This window comes from Pseudorca crassidens, chromosome 9 (genome assembly GCF_039906515.1).
Source record: "Pseudorca crassidens isolate mPseCra1 chromosome 9, mPseCra1.hap1, whole genome shotgun sequence".
Classification (NCBI taxonomy): domain Eukaryota; kingdom Metazoa; phylum Chordata; class Mammalia; order Artiodactyla; family Delphinidae; genus Pseudorca; species Pseudorca crassidens.
Window position 1 is genome coordinate 28,011,596 of NC_090304.1, and position 21,194 is coordinate 28,032,789.

At 38.7% G+C, this 21,194-nt stretch overlaps 1 protein-coding gene across 7 annotated transcripts in view; it reads left to right on the forward strand.

Moving 5' to 3' along the window:
• The window catches only part of KCNA4 (potassium voltage-gated channel subfamily A member 4), an 865,487-nt gene that overhangs the window by 29,942 nt on the left and 814,351 nt on the right, over positions 1-21,194 (forward strand). For 5 of the 7 annotated variants that reach the window (XR_010946099.1, XR_010946100.1, XM_067749539.1 and 2 more), the window contains one exon: positions 16,720-16,863. The exons of the other annotated variants lie outside the window; for them this stretch is intronic. The gene's annotated coding sequence lies outside the window, so the exon portion shown is untranslated. The remainder of the gene's footprint in view (positions 1-16,719; positions 16,864-21,194) is intronic. 7 annotated transcript variants of the gene reach the window in all.

The window sequence follows — 21,194 nt, forward strand, 5'->3', positions numbered from 1 at the left end:
AAACACACTAGTTGTTAACCTGGGCTTCCCAGGGAGTGAGGTGGGTGGGAATAGAACCAATAAACAAAAGATAGTAAATACTCTCCTAAAATGCAAGTTTTATGCTTTTTAAAATAGGCATGTTTGTACCAGTTGACTTTGTTTTTAGAGGAGATAGAATTAAGGTACAGTGGAAGCTCTTCTTCATTTACAGAGCAGTGAGTAAATTAGATTTCTCTATACTTAACACCTTGAGTATTGGACAGTAAATAAGGGAAACTGGAAATCTGATTCCTTTGTTTGGAAAAGGAATATGATTTTTGTAACGTTGAATAATCAACTTCCCTTAATTATTGGTAGGCAAAAGCCCCAAAGTGAGGGTGACTGTTCATATAGGGGTATGTCTTTCCTTTAGTCAACAAGCAATTATTTAGCACCTAATATGGGCCTGGCCTTATGTGAGGTGCTGGGCAGGCTACCTGCAAGTAAGACTGCAAACTTTAAGGAACCTATAGTATAGTTGGGGAGACCAACAAGCAATTAATTTATAGCATGTTTACTGAGTGGAAAGGGGAAGAAAGGAAAGCTTTCCAAGTAGAACAGTGTGTGCAAAGCCTCAGATGTGAGAAAGAGCATAGCATATGTAGGGACTGTGGAATAGCATATGCTTGGGCAATACAGGGGAGGAAAGCTGGTTGGGCAGAGGAGGGTTAGAGACTCTCAGGAGACAAAATTTGGGTGAATTTGGATGAGATTGTTTAGTGGCTTAGTGGGCAAGCTCTTAGTGAGCTTGGCTTTCATCTACAAGTGATGAGGAGCTCTAGAAAGTCTGAGCGTGGAAGTTACATGATTGGATTTATGTTTTAGAAAGGGATCTCTAGCAGCAGGGTGGAAGATATAGTTGAAGACTAAGAGATTTGAGGCAGTGAAACCATTTAGGAAACTTGCTGAAGATAAACAAGAGAAAATGAGGGGAGTCAGAAGAGGAAGGTGATATTGTGGGAGATAGTATAAAAGTAGAGTTAATAGAATAGAGTAATTGTTGTGAGAGACTGGCCAAGAAAGAGAGGAGTTAAACATGCCTCTAGAGTTGCTAAGAATAAAGTCAGTGTAATAACCAATTCTCCCCCATTAACTTGATGAGAAGGGAGAGGGCTTAGATTTAGAACATGCTAATAAACAAACTAACTCTAAACACAAAACTAATTTTTACTGAGAGTTTATTATATATCAGGCTAAAATATTACATATATTATCTCTTTATTAGCATTCATTCAACAAATACATTTTGAGTGCCAACCAAGTGTCTAGTAATGTTTTAGATACTATTATTATCATTATTTCCATGTCATAAATGAGGAAACTGCACCTTGAAGTGGTTAAGGAACTTGTCCGTGGTATCACAGCTAATAGATGGTGGAGCCAAGACTAGAATCCAGGTTTGCTCACCTCTCAAATGCTTTTCAACAACTGTGCTGTGTTGCCTTTTTGACGTCATGTGGAGTGGGTAGGATCCATGTTTCCCAGCAAAGCTGGAGACACACAACCTACTATTTACTCCAGGGCCTGTGAGTGTCTCTAAATTATATAATTTCATTGATATGTTTTCACTTTTCCAAGCTATTGGTTTCTGTCTATGAAAGATTAGGTTATAATTCTTTCCTCTCTCTGCCTCACTATACACATGCAACTTTATCTCCTGTACTTCCTCAATACAGTGATGATCAAATTTTCATTTAATATATTCACTATTCCTAAATTAAGATAATATTCCCTAATCACAGCTGAGCCATGCATAAAAATATGATTACTTTTCCTTTACTACATCATTTTAATATTTTCATCTTTTGTTTATTTGCTTAATTTTCAACTTGCCTGTTATTAATCCAACCTCTGACTCTTTGGCAACTATCTAGAATGCCCTTGAATGTATTCATTCACATTCAGGTTTCTATTTTGTCTTCCAGAAGTCTCTCCTGTACTGTTCTTATCTGTACCTATCTGTTGATTTCTTCTCTGCCTGGTGTACCTTTGATCACCCGGGGCCTATTTTCATGATCATCCTGAGATGCTCTTTACCTCGTCTTTGAGTTGTATAACTTGTTTCTGATTTTTCTTGTCTTTCCTTTTAATTCTCATAGAAGATAATTTTTTGGAAATTTTTCATGTTTGAAAATATATTTATTTTTTCCTTCATTTATAAATGGTAGTTTGGGTCCACCAGAGGGCAGACAGCAGAAGCAAGAACTACAGTCCTACAGCCTGTATAACAAAAACGTCATTCAGAGAAAGACAGACAAAATGAAAAGGCAGAGGACTATGTAGCAGATGAAGGAACAAGATAAAACCCCAGAAAAAAACCTAAATGAAGTGGAGATAGGCAACCTTCCAGAAAAAGAATTCAGAATAATGATAATGAAGATGATCCAGGACCTTGGAAAAAGAATGGAGACAAAGATCGAGAAGGTGCAAGAAATGTTTAACCAAGACCCAGAAGAATTAAAGAACAAACACCTAGAAGAATTAAAGAACAAACAGAGATGAACAATACAATAACTGAAATGAAAAATACATTAGAAGGAATCAATAGCAGAATAACTGAGGCAGAAGAACGGATAAGTGACCTGGAAGACAGAATGGTGGGATTCACTGTCGTGGAACATAATAAAGAAAGAAGAATGAAAAGAAATGAAGACAGCCTAAGAGACCTCTGGGACAACATTAAACGTACCAACATTCACATTATAGGGATCCCACAAGGAGAAGAGAGAGAGAAAGGACTCGAGAAAATATTTGAAGAGATTATAATCAAAAACTTCCCTAACATGGGAAAGGAAATAACCACCCAAGTCCAGGAAGTGCAGAGAATCCCAGACAGGATAAACCAAGAAGAAACATGCCAAGACATGTAGTAATCAAATTGACAAATATTAAAGACAAAGAAAAATTATTAAAAGCAGCAAGGGAAAAATGAGAAATAACTAAGGGAACTCCCATAAGGTTAACAGCTGGTTTTTCAGCAGAAACTCTACAAGCCATAAGGGAGTGGCACAATATATTTAAAGTGATGAAGGGAAGAACCTACAACCAAGATTACTTTACCTGGCAAGGATCTCATTCAGATTTGATGGAGAAATCAAAAGCTTTACAGACAAGCAAAAGCTAAGAGAATTCAGCACCACCAAACCAGCTCTGCAACAAATGCTAAAGGAGCTTCTCTAAGTGGGAAACACAAGAGCAGAAAAGGACCTATAAAAACAAACCCATAACAATTAAGAAAATGGAAATAGGAACACACATATCGATAATTACCTTAAATATGAGTGGACTAAAAGCTTCAACCAAGAGACACAGTCTTGCTGAATGGATACAAAAACAAGACCCATATATATGCTGTCTACAAGAGACCCACTATAGACCTAGGGACACACACAGACTGAAAGTGAGGAGATAGAAAAAGATATTCCATGCAAGTGGAAATCAAAAGAAAGCTGGAGTACCAATTCTCATATCAAATAAAATAGACTTTAAAATAAAGAATGTTACAAGAGACAAGGAAGGACACTACATAATGATCTAGGGATCAATCCAAGAAGAAGATGTAACAACTATAAATATATATGCACCCAACATACGAGCACCTCAATACATAAGGCAAATGCTAACAGCTATAAAAGAGGAAATTGACAGTAACATAATAATAGTGGGGGACTTTAACACCTCACTTACACCAATGGACAGATCATCCAGACAGAAAATTAATAAGGAAACACAAGCTTTAAATGACACAAAAGACCAGATAGATATAATTGGTATTTATAGGACATTCCATCCAAAAACAGCAGATTACACTTTCGTCTCAAGTGCACATGGAACATTCTCCAGGATAGATCACATCTTGGGTCCCAAATCAAGCCTCAGTAAATTTAAGAAAATTGAAATCATGTCAAGCATCTTTTCTGACCACAATGCTATGAGATTAGAAATCAATTACAGGGATAAAAACACAAACACATGGAGGCTAAACCATACATTACTAAATAACCAAGAGTTCACTGAAGAAATCAGAGAGGAAATCAAAAAATACCTAGAGAAAAATGACAATGAAAACATGATGATCCAAAACCTATGGGATGCAGCAAAAGCAGTTCTAAGAGGGAAGTTTATAGCAATACAATCCTACTTCAAGAAACAAGAAAAACCTCAAATAAACAATCTAATCTTACACCTAAAGGAAGCAGAGAAAGAAGAACAAACAAAACCCAGAGTTAGTAGAAGGAAAGAAATCATAAAGATCAGAGCAAAAATAAATGAAATAGAACTAAAGAAAACAATAGGAAAGATCAATAAAACTAAAAGCTTGTTCTTTGAGAAGATAAACAAAATTGATAAACCTTTAGCCAGATTCATCAAGAAAAAGGGGGAGAGAACTCAAATCAATAAAATTAGAAATGAAAAAGGAGAAGTTACAACAGACACCACAGAAAAACAAAGCATCCTAAGAGACTACTATAAGCAACTCTATGCCAATAAAATGGACAACCTGGAAGAAATGGACAAATTCTTAGAAAGGTATAACCTTCCAAGACTGAACCAGGAAGAAATAGAAAATATGAACAGACCAATCACAAGCATTGAAATTGAAACTCTGATTAAAAATCTCCCAAGAAACAAAAGTCCAGGACCAGATGGCTTCACAGGTGAATTCTATCAAACATTTAGAGAAGAGCTAACACCCATCTTTCTCAAACTCTTCCAAAAAATTGCAGAGGAAGCAACACTCCCAAACTCATTCTACGAGGCCACCATCACCCTGATACCAAAACCTGACAAAGATACTCCAAAAAAAGAAAATTACAGACCAATATCACTAATGAATATAGATGCAAAAATCCTCAACAAAATACTAGCAAACAGAATCCAACAACACATTAAAAGGATCATACACCATGATCAAGTGGGATTTATCCCAGGGATGTAAAGATTCTTCAATATACGCAAATCAATCAATGTGATACAGCATATTAACAAATTGAAGAATAAAAAACATATAATCATCTCAATAGATGCAGAAAAAGCTTTTGACAAAATTCAACACCAATTTATGATAAAAACTCTCCAGAAAGTGAGCATAGAGGGAAACTACCTCAACATAATAAAGCCCATATATGATAAACCCACAGCAAACATCATTCTCAATGGTGAAAAACTGAAAGCATTTCCTCTAAGATCAGGAACAAGACAAGGATGTCCACTCTCGCCACTATTATTCAACATAGTTTTGGAAGTCCTAGCCACAGCAATCAGAGAAGAAAAAGAAACAAAAGGAATACAAATTGGAAAAGAAGAAGTAAAACTCACTGTTTGCAGATGACATGATATTTTACATAGAGAATCCTAAAGATGCCACCAGAGAACTACTAGAGCTAACCAATGTATTTGGTAAAGTTGCAGAATACAAAATTAATGCACAGAAATTTCTTGCATTCCTATACACTAACAATGAAATATCAGAAAAAGAAATTGAGGAAATAATCTCATTTACCATTGCAACAAAAAGAATAAAATACCTAGGAATAAACATACCTAAGGTGGTAAAAACCTGTACTCAGAAAACTATAAGACACTGATGAAAGAAATCAAAGGTGACACAAACAGATGGAGAGATAAACCGTGTTCTTGCATTGGAAGAATCAATATTGTGAAAATGACTATTCTACCCAAAGCAATCTACAGATTCAATATAATCCCTATCAAATTACCAACGGCATTTTTTACAGAACTAGACCAAAAAATCTTGAAATGTGTATGGAGACAAAAAAGACCCTGAACAGCCAAAGCAAACTTGAGGGAAAAAAATGGAGCTGGAGGAATCAGACTCCCTGACTTCAGACTATACTTCAGGGCTGCAGTGGTCAAGACAATATGGTACTGGCACAAAAATAGAATTATAGATCAGTGGAACAGGATGGAGAGCCCAGAGATAAACCCATGCACCTATGGTCAACTAATCTATGACAAAGGAGGCAAGGATATACAGTGGAGAAAAGACAGTCTCTTCAATAAATGGTGCTGGGAAAGCTGGACAGCTACATGTAAGGGAATGAGATTGGAACACTCCCTAGCACCATACACAAAAGTAGGCTCAGGATGGATTAAAGACCTAAATGTAAGACCAGGCACTGTGGAACTCTCAGAGGAAAACATAGGAAGAACACTCTGACATAAATCACAGCAAGATCTTTTTTGACCCATCTCCTGGAGTAATGGAAATAAAACCCAAAATAAACAAATGGGACCTAATGAAACTTAAAAGCTTTTTCACAGCAAAGGAAACTATAAACAAGACGAAAAGACAACCCTGAGAATGGTAGAAAATATTTGCAAATGAATTAACGGACGAAGGATTAATCTCCAAAATATATAAACAGCTTGTGCAGCTCAATATTGAGAAGGCAGACAGCCCAATCAAAAAATGGGCGGGAGACCTGAGTGGACATTTCTCCAAAGGAGACATAGAAATGGCTGAGGGGCACATGGAAGGCTGTTTAACTTCACTCGTTGTTGGAGAAATGCAAATCAGAACTACAATGAGGTATCACCTCACACCAATTAGAATGGCCATCATCAGAAGATCTACAAACAACAGATGCTGGAGAGGGTGTGGAGAAAAGGGAACCCTCTTGCACTGCTGGTGGGAATGTAAATTGATACAGTCTCTATGGAGAACAGTATGGAGGTTCCTTAAAAAACTAGAAATAGAATTAGCATATGACCCAGCAATCCCACTACTGGGCATATACCCAGAGAAAACTATAATTCAAAGAGACACATGCATCCCAGTGTTCATTGCAGCACTATTTACAATAGCCAGGTCATGGAAGCAACCTAAATGCCCATAGACAGATGAATGGATAAAGAAGATATGGTACATGTATACAATGGAATATTACTCAGCCATAAAGAGGAACAAAATTGGGTCATTTGTAGAGACGTGGATGGACCTAGAGACAGAGTGAAGTAAGAAAGAGAAAAACAAATATCGTACATTAACCTATACATGTGGAATCTAGAAAAATGGTACAGATGAACCAGTTTGCAGGGCAGAAGTAGAGGCACAGATGTAGGGAACAAATGTATGGACAACAAGTGGGGCAAGTGGTGGGGGGGCGGTTAGTGGTGTGATGAATTGGGAGATTGGGATTGACATGTATACATTAATATGTATAAAATAGATAACTAATAAAAAAATGGTAGTCTGGCTTGGTAATGAATTCTAGTTTGATAATAATTTTCCTTCAGAATTTTAAAAGGATTTCACCATTGTTATCTAGCTTGCAGTACTGAGATTAAGCCACTTTGAATCCCATTTTTCCTTTCTTGTTGCTTGAGGGATGGTCTCTTTGTCTCCAGTGATCTGAATTTGGAAATTGCCTGATAGTTTTTGTTTTGCTTTTTTTTGGGTGAGGTGTGGGCTGATTCTTCTCTCTACATAGTGTCTCTCTGTCATTTTTTCCTTTCTCAATTCTTCCCTCCACCTGCATCTTTTAGTTTATAAGTATGTTATAGTAAGAAATACATTTGGTCTTTTCCTCTGGTTTCTGGCAGAGAGCTCCTTAAACCTTGGAATTTCCTGAGTGATAGGAGTATCATTTGTCATTCATAAGGGGCCCCTTTTGAGTACACCTGAGCTTTATTAGTTTTTTAATATTTATAAATTTATTTATTTATTTGGCTGTGCCAGGTCTTAGTTGTGGCACGCAGGATCTTGTAGTTGTGGCCTGTGGGCTCTTAGTTGCAGGATGCGGGATCTAGTTCCCTGATCAGGGATTGAACCCGGGCCTCATGCATTGGGAACTTGGAGTCTTAACCACTGGACCCCCAGGGAAGTCCCTACACCTGAGCTTTACTGAGGTGACTTAGGGTGGTGCTCCTAGTCAGCCTAAGGTTGGGGCTGGTCACCAGAAAGACCAAGTGACTAGAGGGTTGGAACTTACAGCCCCATCCACCAGCCTCTGGGAAGGGGAAGTGGGTGGCATGGGAAATGCATATTAAGCTTTAAACTCTTGAACAAAAAGATTTGGAGAGTTTCTGGGTTGGTGAATGCATCCACAAGCCAGGAGGGTGGTATACCCCAGTTCCATGGAGACAGAAGTTCCTGCTCTAGGGAACCTTCTGGACCTCACCCTGTGTACCACCTCTTTATTTGCCTGTTCATCTGTATCCTTTAAAATACCCTTTATAATAAGCAGGTGCACATAAGCAAATGTTTCTCTGAGTTCTGTGGGTGGCTTTAGCAAAATAACTGAACCCAAGGAGTGGGTTGTGGGAACCTCTGATTGTAGCCATTTAGTCAGAAGCACAGGTGACAACTGGGACTTGTGATTGGAGTCTGAAAGGGAAGGGCTGAGTCCTTAACAGGTGGGATCTGATGCTTTCCAGGTAGATAGTGCTAGAATTGAGTTAAATTGTAGGATACCCAGTCAGTGTCCACTGAGAATTGGACAATTGCTTAGTGGCATTGGAAAAAACACATATTAGAGGAAGTTTTCCCTAGATGTGTGCTGATCTGTGGTTTTCTGCTCAGTTTTCAGAGGGAACTAAAAGGTTAATTTTCACTAAGAATGTGAAAACATGAGTGCAGACTGTCAACTGAGAGCTCCCTTGCAGGTTGCTCCACCTAGTCCTTTGGAATGGGGGACCTCTCATGTTTACATCCTCTAGCGCTGGTGAGATTCTGCAGAGAAGAATCTAAAGTCTCCTTCCTGGCGGGTGATAGCTGGCTGACAGCATTCTGTGAGCCCGGTGGGGTAGCCATGTCCTCTATTTTTAGTAAGCTATTTTTAGTAGCTGACCCTTGAGCTATTTTCAGTGACATCAGTCCAGAAGGGAGGTACCTCTGTCTTACATTCTTTAAAGAAAAGACCTCCAATCTTTTGCTGCTGCAGAGCTTTGCTGGTTTCTGGGCTATTCAGAGTAGACTGGGGGTGTGAGATCTACTAGATGTTTAGATAATTTTCTTTTTAAAAGTCCTCCCTTTACCCACATTTCCAAAGATACCTGATACTGCCAATTTCCAGGGTTTATTGCTGCCAGCTAAGGATTCAGTTTGCTTGTGTCTGCTAAGTCATATATTTATTTCCTTCTGTTTTATATTCTCTCGGAATTTGTTTCTGTTTCATCTCATGTTTTCCATGTTTTTGTGGGTTGTGCCTTTAAAAAAAAAGATCCCTTTACTATTTCAATGGATCTTTGATAGGTAGTGAAAATAGGTATGTGTATTCAGATTTCTGTCTTTACCCAGAAGTCCAGAAAATGCCAGGAAACTCTTTCTGGAGTCTTTTGATGTTGCTGTGCTTTTGATTTCACTTATTAAAGCTAGTTTCCTTGGTGGCATCCTTTATGGAGATAAAGAATGATAGCCAAAATGCCCTTGTTGAATGGATTGGAACAGGTTCGTTTTTTGTTTTTTGTTTTTTTGGTCTCTGCCATCAGCTGGCTCTGCGGTTTGAGTCAAATCCCTTAAACTCTGCTTCTTAGTCTATGTCTCTATAAAATAGAAATAATACCTTATGCTCACAGGTTATTATGAAGATAAAATCAGATAATCTGGCAGTGTTTTGTGAAAGGGTTTTTAATGTGCTTCATAAATGGAAACTAATATATGTGAAGATACCTTAGTGTTCTTCATGGTATAAACAATGTCAGTTTTAAGCCCTTTCCCCACAGATTCTTTTTTTTTTCCACTGCCTAATCATTTTTGTTGCTTTTCCCTGAAACTTTACTCCCGTTTTCCAAGAGCAGCTAATTGCTCTACCCTATGCCAAGAGAAGGGAAATGATTATCCTCAGCTCTTGTCAGACTTCTGCCAACACCTCCCATGGCATTTCTTCACTAAGACAAAAACAATGAGGGAATAAATTCATCTTCAGTTCATTATGTCTTCTCTGTTTTTCTGTCTTTGAGTATCCCATCTGCTTACCATAGATGAGGGACTTTTCCCTGTGTCATCACCAAAGTTGCAAACCAAATGACAGGGCCTGTCAGTAGCTTATCCCAACTGCCAAACTGTGGACTATACTTGCTCTACTAACTGGAGAAAAAATACTGACAAAAAAAAAAGGCATGGATTCAGTGACCTAAGCCAAAAATAGTTACAGGCTTAAAAAAAAAAATCAATTGTTTATGATTCCCTGCTGGCAGCAAAGAACTCCAAAATAGCTGTTCTTCTGAACTTTCTCTGAAAGATTAATTGTCTCATGTTTCTGTAGCATCAGTTCCTGATATTCATGTGCTAGAGATACAATTCTTATGTACCTTTCCTAAGAAGTTTTTCTTGAGGCTGTTGATGGCTGGAAACTGTATGTTTTGTAATATAAAAAGGAAATGAGATGGGTTTTGACTTCTGGACTTGATGGAGTAATTGGGACCAGCCTAGCTCTCCAACTTTAAGCACCTAGAAAACTGGACAAAATTTATGGAACAACATTTATTTTTTAAACAGTGGATAAGAGGCATCCCTGAACTCTGATCCCTGAGAAAGGAAACAAATAAGGTGAATCCTAAAATCACTTTGGTTTTCTGCCAGAGGAACAGGGATGGGGATCCCAGGATGATTCTCCTGATTTCAGGAGACAGAGATCACAGTGTGGAGAAGAGATGAGGCAGCTGGAATTTGCAGGACACAGTACAGGAGAGGAGAGAGCTGTGCAGAGAAAAAACTCCAGAAATCTGCTTATGAGTCCTTTGGGTGTGATGCTGAATACAAATCCAGAAATTTATAGGGTAGAAACCAATGAGACTGGGGAAAGATAGTTGGGGAGTTGTTAGCTGAAAATTCCCATAGCTCACACAGGGCTGGGAGATGTTAAAATTCTGACCGCTCGATTAGAGGGTGCTCATTTAACACCTATGACATTTCCATAGAGACTCCAGAAAGGTCATACATTAGAAGTGTGGCAAAACTAGCCATAATGTAAAGGCTACTCTAGACTTTTCATAACAAAGCTGAAAAAGAAGTTTTGAAAAGATAAACCTTATTGGCAAGCAGATTAAACACCTGGCAGAAAAATGTCCAATGCTATTTAAAAGCTGAAACAAAATCTAGCAATCAAGAATGTAAAATTAACAATGGCCAACATCCAATAAAAGATACTAAAGCAGTAAAGAACCTTAAAACAGCTATTATGAATATGCTTAAAGATATAATGGAAACCATGACAATAATATTCAACTACAAAAAAGAACCAAATGGAGCTTTTGGAGCAGAATAATACAATGTTTAATATACTTATTGGATGAGATTAATAGCAGATTAGATACTGCAAAATAAAAAAAATTAGTGAACTTTAAGATATATGAATAGGGTCTACCCAAACTGAAAGTCAAAAAGAAAAAAGGCTGAAAAAAATCAACAGAGCCTCAGTAACCTGTGGAAAATATTAATTCATTTGGAGTCCCAGAAAAAGGGATAGAGGGCAAGAAAATACTTGAAGAAATAGTAGCTGAAAAATGTTCATATTTTAACAGTCCCAAGAAGTTCAAGGAACCTCAACCCAAGCAGATTAGACATAAAGAAAACCACATAGAGGCACGTCATAATCAAATTGCTAAAATTAAATTATTAAAAGAAATTTCTTAGGAGCAGTTGGGGTGTGTGTGTGAGGAGATATATTCTGTACAGGGGAACAAAGATAAGAAAAACTGGTCTTTTACACACATACACACACACACACACACACACACACACAAGTAATGTAGAAGACAATGGAATGATTTCTCTACAGTGCTAAAAGAAAAATTCCACCTTAAGTTCTATACCCAGTGAAACTATTCTTCCAAAATAGGGGAAAACATTTTTTTTTCCCCCAGACAAACTAAAGCTGAGAAAATTTGTTACCACAGACCTGCACTATAAAATATAAAAAGCATTGAAGAAAAATGTCACAGATGAAAATTTGTATGTAGATAAAAGGAGTGAAGGGTACCAGAAGTAGTAAATAAGAGGGTAGAGATCAAAATTGTTTTTTCTAATTGAAATCTTTTTAAAAGATAAATGACTTTTTAAGACAAAAATATATTGTCATGTTTATGAAATATGTAAAAGTAAAATATATAAAAACAAGGATGGCAGGGTGATATGGAAGTATATTGTTGAAAGTTCTTATAAGTAAAACAGTATAATATTATTTGAAGGAAGATTGTGATAAATTAAAGATGTATAAACCCTAGCATGACCACTAAAACAACTACAAACATGTATAGCCAATAACCCAGTAGTGGAAACAAGATGGAAAACTAAAATATACTCAGTAAATCTAGAAGAATGATGGAAAAGAGAGAGAGAGAAAACCTCAGAAAATAAATTACAAGGGAAATGAGAATGTAACATGAATGGAATGAAAATGAGAACATAACATTGAAATTTGTGAAATGTAGCTATAGTAGTGTTCAGAGGGAAATTTCAAACATACTTGCTTATGTTTGAAAAAAAACAAGGTCTAAATCAATAATCTAGGCTTCCAATTTAAGAAGTTAGAAAAGGAAGAACATGTTAAATCCAAGTAAGTAGAGGGATGGAAACAATAAAGATAAAAATAGAAAACAATAAAATATTAAATGGGAAAACAATAGAAAAAAATCACTGGTACCAAAAGCTAGTTTAAAAAAATAGCAAAATTGACACATCTAACTAGACTCATCAGGAAAGAGAAGACACAAGTTACCAATTACCAGATACTGTAAACATTAAAGGAATAACTAGGTAATATTATGAACAACGTTGAGGCCATAAAAATTAATAAGTGAATGCATTTTGTTGTATGTAAATTATATCTTAGTAAGGGTGATTGAAAAAAAGAAAATGAGTAATTTTAGTTGCTATGATTGAGTTTCCATCTAGTCACAGCTTATGTCATTTAATCTCACAATAAAATGGTGATATAACTTAGTGGTTTGGAGTATATACTCTACACTGAGACTACTGTCTTTGAATTATGGTTCAGCCAATTAGTAAGTATATGACTAGGTAAGTTATTTAACTACTAGAATGTAAACTGCACATGGACTGGGAATTTCTTTTTTGTTCACTTACATGATTTCTTGGCACGTGGTAGGCAACCAGTAAATATTTGTTCTTAAACCCTAGTTGACAGATGAAATTGGCAAAGAAGAGATTTACTGACTTTCAAAGATTACCAGGAAGGGAGAAACTCAGACTTTGACCTAGGTCTGCCAGATTCGAAAATTCGTGTCTTTCTCCTGCTGCTATGTCAGACAAATAAGAAACCTTAAAAAGAGTAAGAGAGCCTGATAGGTAACTATGCATGTGTCTTGGAACTTCCTTATAAGAAAAGGAAATTACACTTCTTTTGATTACCAAATTAATCCTTGGAACTGTTGCCTCTCTCAGTTTACAGAACTGCTATTGCAGAATGGAAAGAAAGCAGGGGTCATTTTTCTTTTTCTAATACTTTCATTTGATGCTGCTGCTTAAACTGTACAGTTGAGATCTCAAATGCAAGTACTCAGTGTGCCAGGATTTTTGTAAGGCAAAACCTTACAAAAACAAGTTAAGAGTTTTGATTCTTGAAGAGCATGCCATTTTGCTCTACGTTAGACTCCTCTAATATAGGCCATCAGAGCAGTATGAGATTAAATCCTATTCAAATTAATTTTAAAATGTGAAGCACATGCCCAGTATTTGGTAGGCATTGGGATAGGTAATGAAACTGAAGATATCAGACTAACTTTTATGTGCCAGATATCTTGCTCATTTTTATTTGATCTTCACAACTTTAAGTGCAAATCCCATTCTAACCAAATGGCATAGAGTGTAATTGTGTAGAGTTACAGTAAATAATACATCTGGGATTTTATTTTAAGATTGTCAACCACAATCATAATGTGTTTGGCGTGTTTATGTTATTTTTTCTTCCTTCTAATCAGGTAACTCAATTGAAGTGTGACTTAACCAAGAATAAATCTAAAAACATAAGTATCCTCAACTGTCTTTCTCCAGCTTAGTTTCCTCGTGTTGCAAACTTTTTTTTTAAGTTTTATTGTAGAAAATTTCAAACATACAGAAGTGAGAGGCTAGTTCAACAAACTCTTATGTAGCCATCACTCAGCCCCAAAAAACATCAAGTGTGGTCAACACTGCTTCAGCTACTATATTTCTGCCTACTCCTTCACACTCCCTGGTAATAATAGCATTTCACCAGTAAGACTTTCAGTATGTATTTCTAAAAGACAGGGAAATAATTGTTTAAAAAATCAAAATTACAGGACTTTCCTGGTGGCGCAGTGGTTGAGAGTCTGCCTGCCGATACAGGGGACAGGGGTTCGTGCCCCGGTCCGGGAAGATCCCACATGCTGCGGAGCACCTGGGCCCGTGAGCCATGGCCACTGAGCCTGCGTGTCCGGAGCCTGTGCTCTGCAACGGGAGAGGCCACAACAGTGAGAGGCCCGCATACCGCAAAAAAAAAAAAAAAAAAAAAAAAAAAAAAATTCATTGGAGTAGATGATACACATAAATATTAAAGTTAGAACTATAAAGTGCTTAGAAGAAACTATTGGAGAAAATATTTGTGATCATTGTCTAGACAGTGATTTCTCAGAGCACAAAAAACACAAACCATGAAAGAAAAAAAAAGATAACATGGCCTTCATCAAAATGAAAAAATTGCTTTTCATTTAAAAAGTTTATTTTTTCCAGCTTTTTTGAGATATAATTGACATAAAACATTGTATAAGTTTAATGTGTGCAATTTGGTGTATGTATATATTACAGAATGGTTACTACAGTAAAAGTTAACAGATCTATCACCTCACATAGTTATGATCCTGTGTGTGTGTTGAGAACTTTTAAGATCTACTCTTAAGCAACAAGGATTTACTGTAGAACAAAGGGAATTATACCCATTATCTTTAAAAACCTATAATGGAATATAATCTGCAAAAGTACTGAATCACTATGCTGTACACCTGAAACTAACACTATATTGTAAATCAACTATACTTCCATTAATAAAAAGCAAAAAGAAGAAAAAATTTTAAAACAAAAAATATCTACTCATTTAGCAACTTCTAGATATACATTACAGTATTGTTAACTATAATTACCATGCTGTGCATTACTTTCCCAGAACTTATTCATCTTTTTTCACAATTTTATTGAGATATAATTGACATATAACATTGTATAGGTTTAAGGTGTACAATATAATGATTTGATGTATGTATATATTATGGAATGATTAGTACAATATGTTTAGTTAACATTCATCACCTCACATAGTTACATTTCTTTTCTTGTGATGAGAAAAGATCTATTCTCTTAGTAACTTTCAAATATATAATACAACATTGGTAACTATAGTCACCATGCTGTACATTACATCCTTAGAATTTATAGATCTTATAACTGGAAATTTGTGATTTTTCACTGCCCCTCCCCCTGCCCCTGCAATCACCAATCTGTCCTATCTGTTCTCTGTTTCTATGACTTCAGTTTTCTTTTTAGATTGCACATATAAGTGAGACACAGTATTTGTCTTTGTCTGACTTGTTTCACTTAGCATAATGCCCTCAAGGGCCATCTCATTTTGTTCGTGCATTGTTTTCCTAATTTCCTTTAGGATATATTCTTGTACTTCACTAAACTTCTGTTAAGAGGATTATTCTGAATTCTTTGTGAGTTCATACTCTCCATTTCTTTAGGTTCAGTTATTGGAACTTTATTAGTTTCCTTTGGTTTTATCATGTTTACCTGATTCTTCATGATCCTGGATTCCTTGCGTTGGTATCTACGTGTTACCATTTCCTCTTCTAGACTTTACAGGTTCACTTTGGCAGGGAAAGAGCTTCACCAGTCAGCTCAGTTTGGGGTACTGGACACGTCAGCTGGTAGAGCCCATGGTTTGCTATCAGGGTCTCTATGTGGGTGAGGTGCTCTGAGGTGTGTGTGTGGAGGGTGCCCCTGGCTGGGCTGTAGAGTCAGTTGGGCCTGCTGGCTAGGCTGTGCATTCAAGCGGATTCCTGGTGGTGTCCGTGATTGGGCAGGTCTGTAGGCTGGGCTCTAAGTCTGCTCAGGGTACTGTTCAGGCTCCCTGGTTATGGAAGACCAGAGGCTATACTTGTTGGGAAGGGCTGCTGGCTTAGCTCTTTGCCAGAGTGGGGCTGTAGGATGGGCTCTGTGGTTGCCGGTGTTCTTGGCCATGCTTGCTGGATGGATGGGACTGGAACCTATGCTCAACAGTTGGGCAGGGCTGCAAATTTGCTTTCCTGCCCTTGCGACACAGTAGAATGGGCTCCACTCCTTGTACAGTCTGTTGACTGGGCACCAAATCAGGTAGAACTGCCTGTTAACCTAAAAAAAGAGGGAAGCTGAGGCAAGCTCATATTACCAGAAATTGAATTTATTCGGGAATAGCAGAGGAATTGCAGTTCGGGAAACATACTGTAGCAAGCTACAGGCGAGTCTGTTGAAGGTTTGGGGCAGGCTGTGTTAATGCAGAAGGGGTGTAAAGAGTCGGGGGAGTCCAGTTAGGGTTCAAGCAGCAAATTCATTGGCTTGAGTGATGATGGGGAGAGATTCTCGGTGGATGTTCATTGGTTAGGAGATAAGTTCTAGATAGTTCTAGTCAGGCATTTAGGGGAAACCACTGTTTCATTTCTTGTTTCATTTTCCTGTGGGCGCATGTGTGAGATTCTCCATTTCATATCTCCATTCCATTTTAGATTGAAGTCCCTTTGCACGTTGGATGAGTTCCCTGACCAGACGGGGCCACCAAGTTGGCTCTGCAGATGGGCAGAGCCACTGGCTGAGATTTCTACTCTGGTGCCACTGCAAGCAGGAATGTGGTCCACCAAGATCTGATTGATGTAAGTCCCGCCCTCCTTCCCCATCTTTATCTGATCCCCACGGCTGAATCCTGCAGATTACCCCAGTAATTCCTGGGAGGTGAGACCCGAATGGCCCTCCTGGGAAGTGTCCTGCAGTGCTGGGGGAGCTGGGTGTCTAACTTGGTCTCTCATTTTCCCCTGGAGAAACAGTAAGCTGACGGGGGCCCCTCTCAGTTTGGCACTGTGCCAGCCTGAGGAGCAGTGATGCGGTCAGAGTGTAGCCTCTCTTCTCACCTTTATAGTGCTGTCCTTCTTGGTCTCTGTGGTCCAGGCGGGTGCTTCAGCCCCACCCCTGGGTTCTGGGATTTTCACAATGGTGTTTTTGTCTACGCATAATTGCTAGTTCTTCTTGTGGGAGGAACTAAAGTCAGGATCAATCGATAGCACCATCTTGATGATGTCACCAAAACTTGTTTTGAAAAGACACTGTCAAATAAAGGGAAAAATAATCCACAGGCCGAGGGAAAATATTTTTGAAACTGGTAGCTGATAAAGAAATTGTATCCAGAATAGAGAAAAAACTTTTACAACCCAGTAATAAGATAACTCAGTTTTTTAAAAAAATGGGCTAAGGTATGAATAGACGTTTAATCAAGGAACATATACAAATGGTAAATACGCACATGAGAAGAGGCTCAGCATCATTAGTCATCAGGGAAATACAGTGAAGGGCCACTGCCCACTTAGTGGAATGACTAAAATTAAAAAGTCTATAATAGCAAGAGTTCGTGAGGATGAGAAGCAACTGTAACGTTCATGCGTTGCTGTGGGAATGCAAAATGGTGCAGCCATTCTAGAAAACATTCTGGCAGTTTCTTATAAATTTAAACATCCACTTAACATCCTGTCTGGCAGTACCACTCCTACATATTTATCCAAGAGTAAAAACAAAACAAACCAAAAAAACCCCATATTCACACAATGATTTGTACCCAAATGTTAAGAGGAACATAATCTATAATGGCCATACGTAGAAACACTCCAAATGTCCATCAGTTGGTGAATGGATAAGCAAATTATGACATCCATCCAACGGAATGTTACTCAACAATAATGTGGGGCAGGACACCATGTACCAGTAATCACTGCCAGGGTAGGACTGCAACTACTTGGAGGACAGCAAAGATCATCACAATGCCAGCTCCCAGGAATAGAAGTCCAAACACTTTCCCCCACGATAACTTGGTATCAGAGTTGCCAGGGAAAACACAGCACAGTCAAACACTGGATGGAACAGTGCTTTCACTCACATAGAGAAGAGACAGCAAGATCAGCTCCAGTGTGTGTCCACCTCTAATGGCTAGCAGATGCCCCTGGCAGCTGACCAGGGAAATTGGCCTGTGTGCACCCCTCTTGTACTGCAGCAGCAGGACACTGACCTCTCCTGTGTGGAGTCTGAAATACTGAAACCTGGGGCCATGCTTGAGAGCCATTGACATACATGCTTAAGCAGAACAAAGGAACACTTGTTCAGCATGAGACAGGGAAAGCAGTCAGCCCGGCACAGGCTGTGTGGGCGCCTTATCTCTTGGTAAGGAAGTTTTCCAGGCCTAAGGCCCATTTTTGTGTGACCGAGCAGAGGTTGAAAGACTGCATGTGTGAGACTGACTTTCCTAACAAGTAAAAAGGAACAGGTGAATATCAAAGCTCAGTAAAATAAACCAAGACCCAAAGACTATATTCTGCGTAATTTCCATCATAGGGGATTGGGGAAGGAGATTGACTGTGAAGGAGCATGAGGGAACATTTTGAGGTGGTGAAAACATTCTATATCCGTACGTGATAGTTTTATAAGATTATGTATTTTTCAAAATTCATCGAATGTACGCTTACACTATGGATACAGCAGTCAGTAATATAGGTAAGGGGCTTGCCCTCATGAAGCTTATATCCTCTCTGTACTTACCTATGCATCGCCTCAAACTAATAGAGAATTTTATTAATTTATGCTGATCATTGGCCAAAAACTACTTGTTAGGAGGCTTCTTTTAGGCTGTAGGACCCGTGTCCGTAGCAGCTGTTCCAAATCCCATGGTAGTGCCCGTGGTGGCTACCATAAGTGTATTAGTTTGCTGCGGCTGCCATAACAAAATACTATAGGCTGGGCTGAAACAACAGAAATGGATTTTCTCACAGTTCTGTAGGCTAGAACTCTAAGATCAAGGTGTTGTCAGGTTTGGTTTTCTTCTGAGGCCTCTCTTCTCAGCTTGCAGATGGCTGCCTTCTCACTGTGTTTTCACATGGTCTTTCCTCGGTGTGCATATACCTGTGGTGCCTCTGTGTGTGTCCACATTTTCTCTCATAAGGACATCAGTCAAGTTGAAGAAGTCCCATCCATATGACCTCATTTTAACCTAATTACGCCATTAAAGGTCTTGTCTCCAAATGCAGTCTCATTCTTGGGGGTTAGGGGTTCCATGTAAAGATCTTGGAAGAACACAATGTAGCCCACAACACATGGTGTCATGCTTTTCCAGGTACCCCTGCCGTGCATCTGCTGAGCATCCTAAGCACTACTTGTTAAGTTCTTGAGAAATAAATCACAAGATGATTTGGGGAAAAAATCTCATGTACTTTACGTCATTTAAAATGTTGCAAGGACAATAAACAGGGATTACAAAGAAGCACCAGTCTCCAAAGCGCCAGGCACCAAAACCCAGCCTGAGGAGTCCCCTTTTTTAGGTCTCATGGGCCCCCTCCTGGGGATTCCACATAGTTTCCTTTGAGCTTTCTTCAAGCAGGGGATATACACAGCAGGTAACCTCTGGGGGTGTATCCTGATTTTCACCTGTTATTCCTTTTTCTATAAGTAACTTTTAGTATCTTAAAAGCATGGCTTTTGAATAGCACTAAAAGGAATGTGGGCCCCCCTATATCTTGAGTGTCTAGCTCAATATCCATCCAATTATGGTTCCTGGAGGTATCTTCTCTTCGAATTGGCTGTAAGCTTCTTAAGGGCAGTGGTTACTCCTGTTATGTTTCTTGGTACCTGTTGTAGTAGTACCAAGCTTAGTACCATGACTGTAGTAGAGACTAAATAACTATCTGTTTAATAGGTATTTTACAGATGAAGTTGAGAGACGCTCAAAGGCATGAAATACGTTTCTCAGCATTCCCCTTACTACATGGTCCTCAGTGAGAGTTTGAGGTGGAAGAGAAGGAGAAGTACCAGAGGCAGTTGAGGGTAGATGTGAAGGCAGACAGAGGTTCCAGCTGCTTCTAGATGAGCTTGAGAATTATCATGTTGGTCGTGCATACTGTGTGCGGGCTTCTCATTGAGGTGGCTTCTCTTGTTGCAGAGCACAGGCTCTAGGTGCATGAGCTTCAGTAGTTGTGGCACGTGGGCTCAGTAGTTGTGGCTCGCGGGCTCTAGAGCACAGGCTCAGTAGTTGTGGCACACGGGCTTAGTTGCTCTGCGGCATGTGGGATCTTCCCAGACCAGGCCTCGAACCCTTGTCCCCTGCATTGACAGGCAGATTCTTAACCACTGCGCCACCAGTGAAGTCCCCAAAGTGAACTCTTGAGACTCACCTGTTGACTGTGAGCAGACTGGGTGAGTTTGTGTGAGGAGCTTCCCAGAGGCTCACCAGATTGTTAGCAGCTTTTGGTTCATCTCTTGAAAACCATCCACATTAGTACTTCAGGCTGGGGTAGTTGGTGGCAACTTTCCTGACTTCTCTCCCAAGTCTTCCAACTTTGGTAAAGCTCTAGTTCTCGTGCAGACCTGTCCTATCTGGAATACGAGGAGGGGCTTCAGCTTTCCCCTTTGAAGTCCGGTTGGTACACAAGATCACTCAACTGAGCAGAATTATAAACTGCTCCAGTCAGAGAACGATAGAATTAGAAGAAAACGTAGAGATCTCTAAGTACATTTCTTATTTTACAAATGAGGAAACAGGGCTCAAGTAATTTAGTGACATGTAAGAGAGAAGCAGAATTGTACTAAGAATCTGATTTCAATCCAATGCTTTTCTATTTTTATCATACTATATTTGCCTTTAGAAATGCATAAAAATAAAGAGGGATTTTTAAAATTTAGGCAATTAATTAAGCATTTATTTATTTTATGAATGTGAGATATTCTTTCTTTATAGATATCTCTATCTTTGTCTATCTACCTGTCTCTCTATCTACCTACTTACCTACCTATCGGGAGAGAGATCAGCGAGAGCACCAGAAAGCATTTGCTGGAATCCAAGGTTGAAGTATGTCTGTGAAGAGAAGATTGTTCAAGTTTCTTAGGACAATTTAGAGAAGAAGCAGCTAAATGGAGAAGCAGGGCAGCCTGGAAATGAAAGGGCCATATTAAA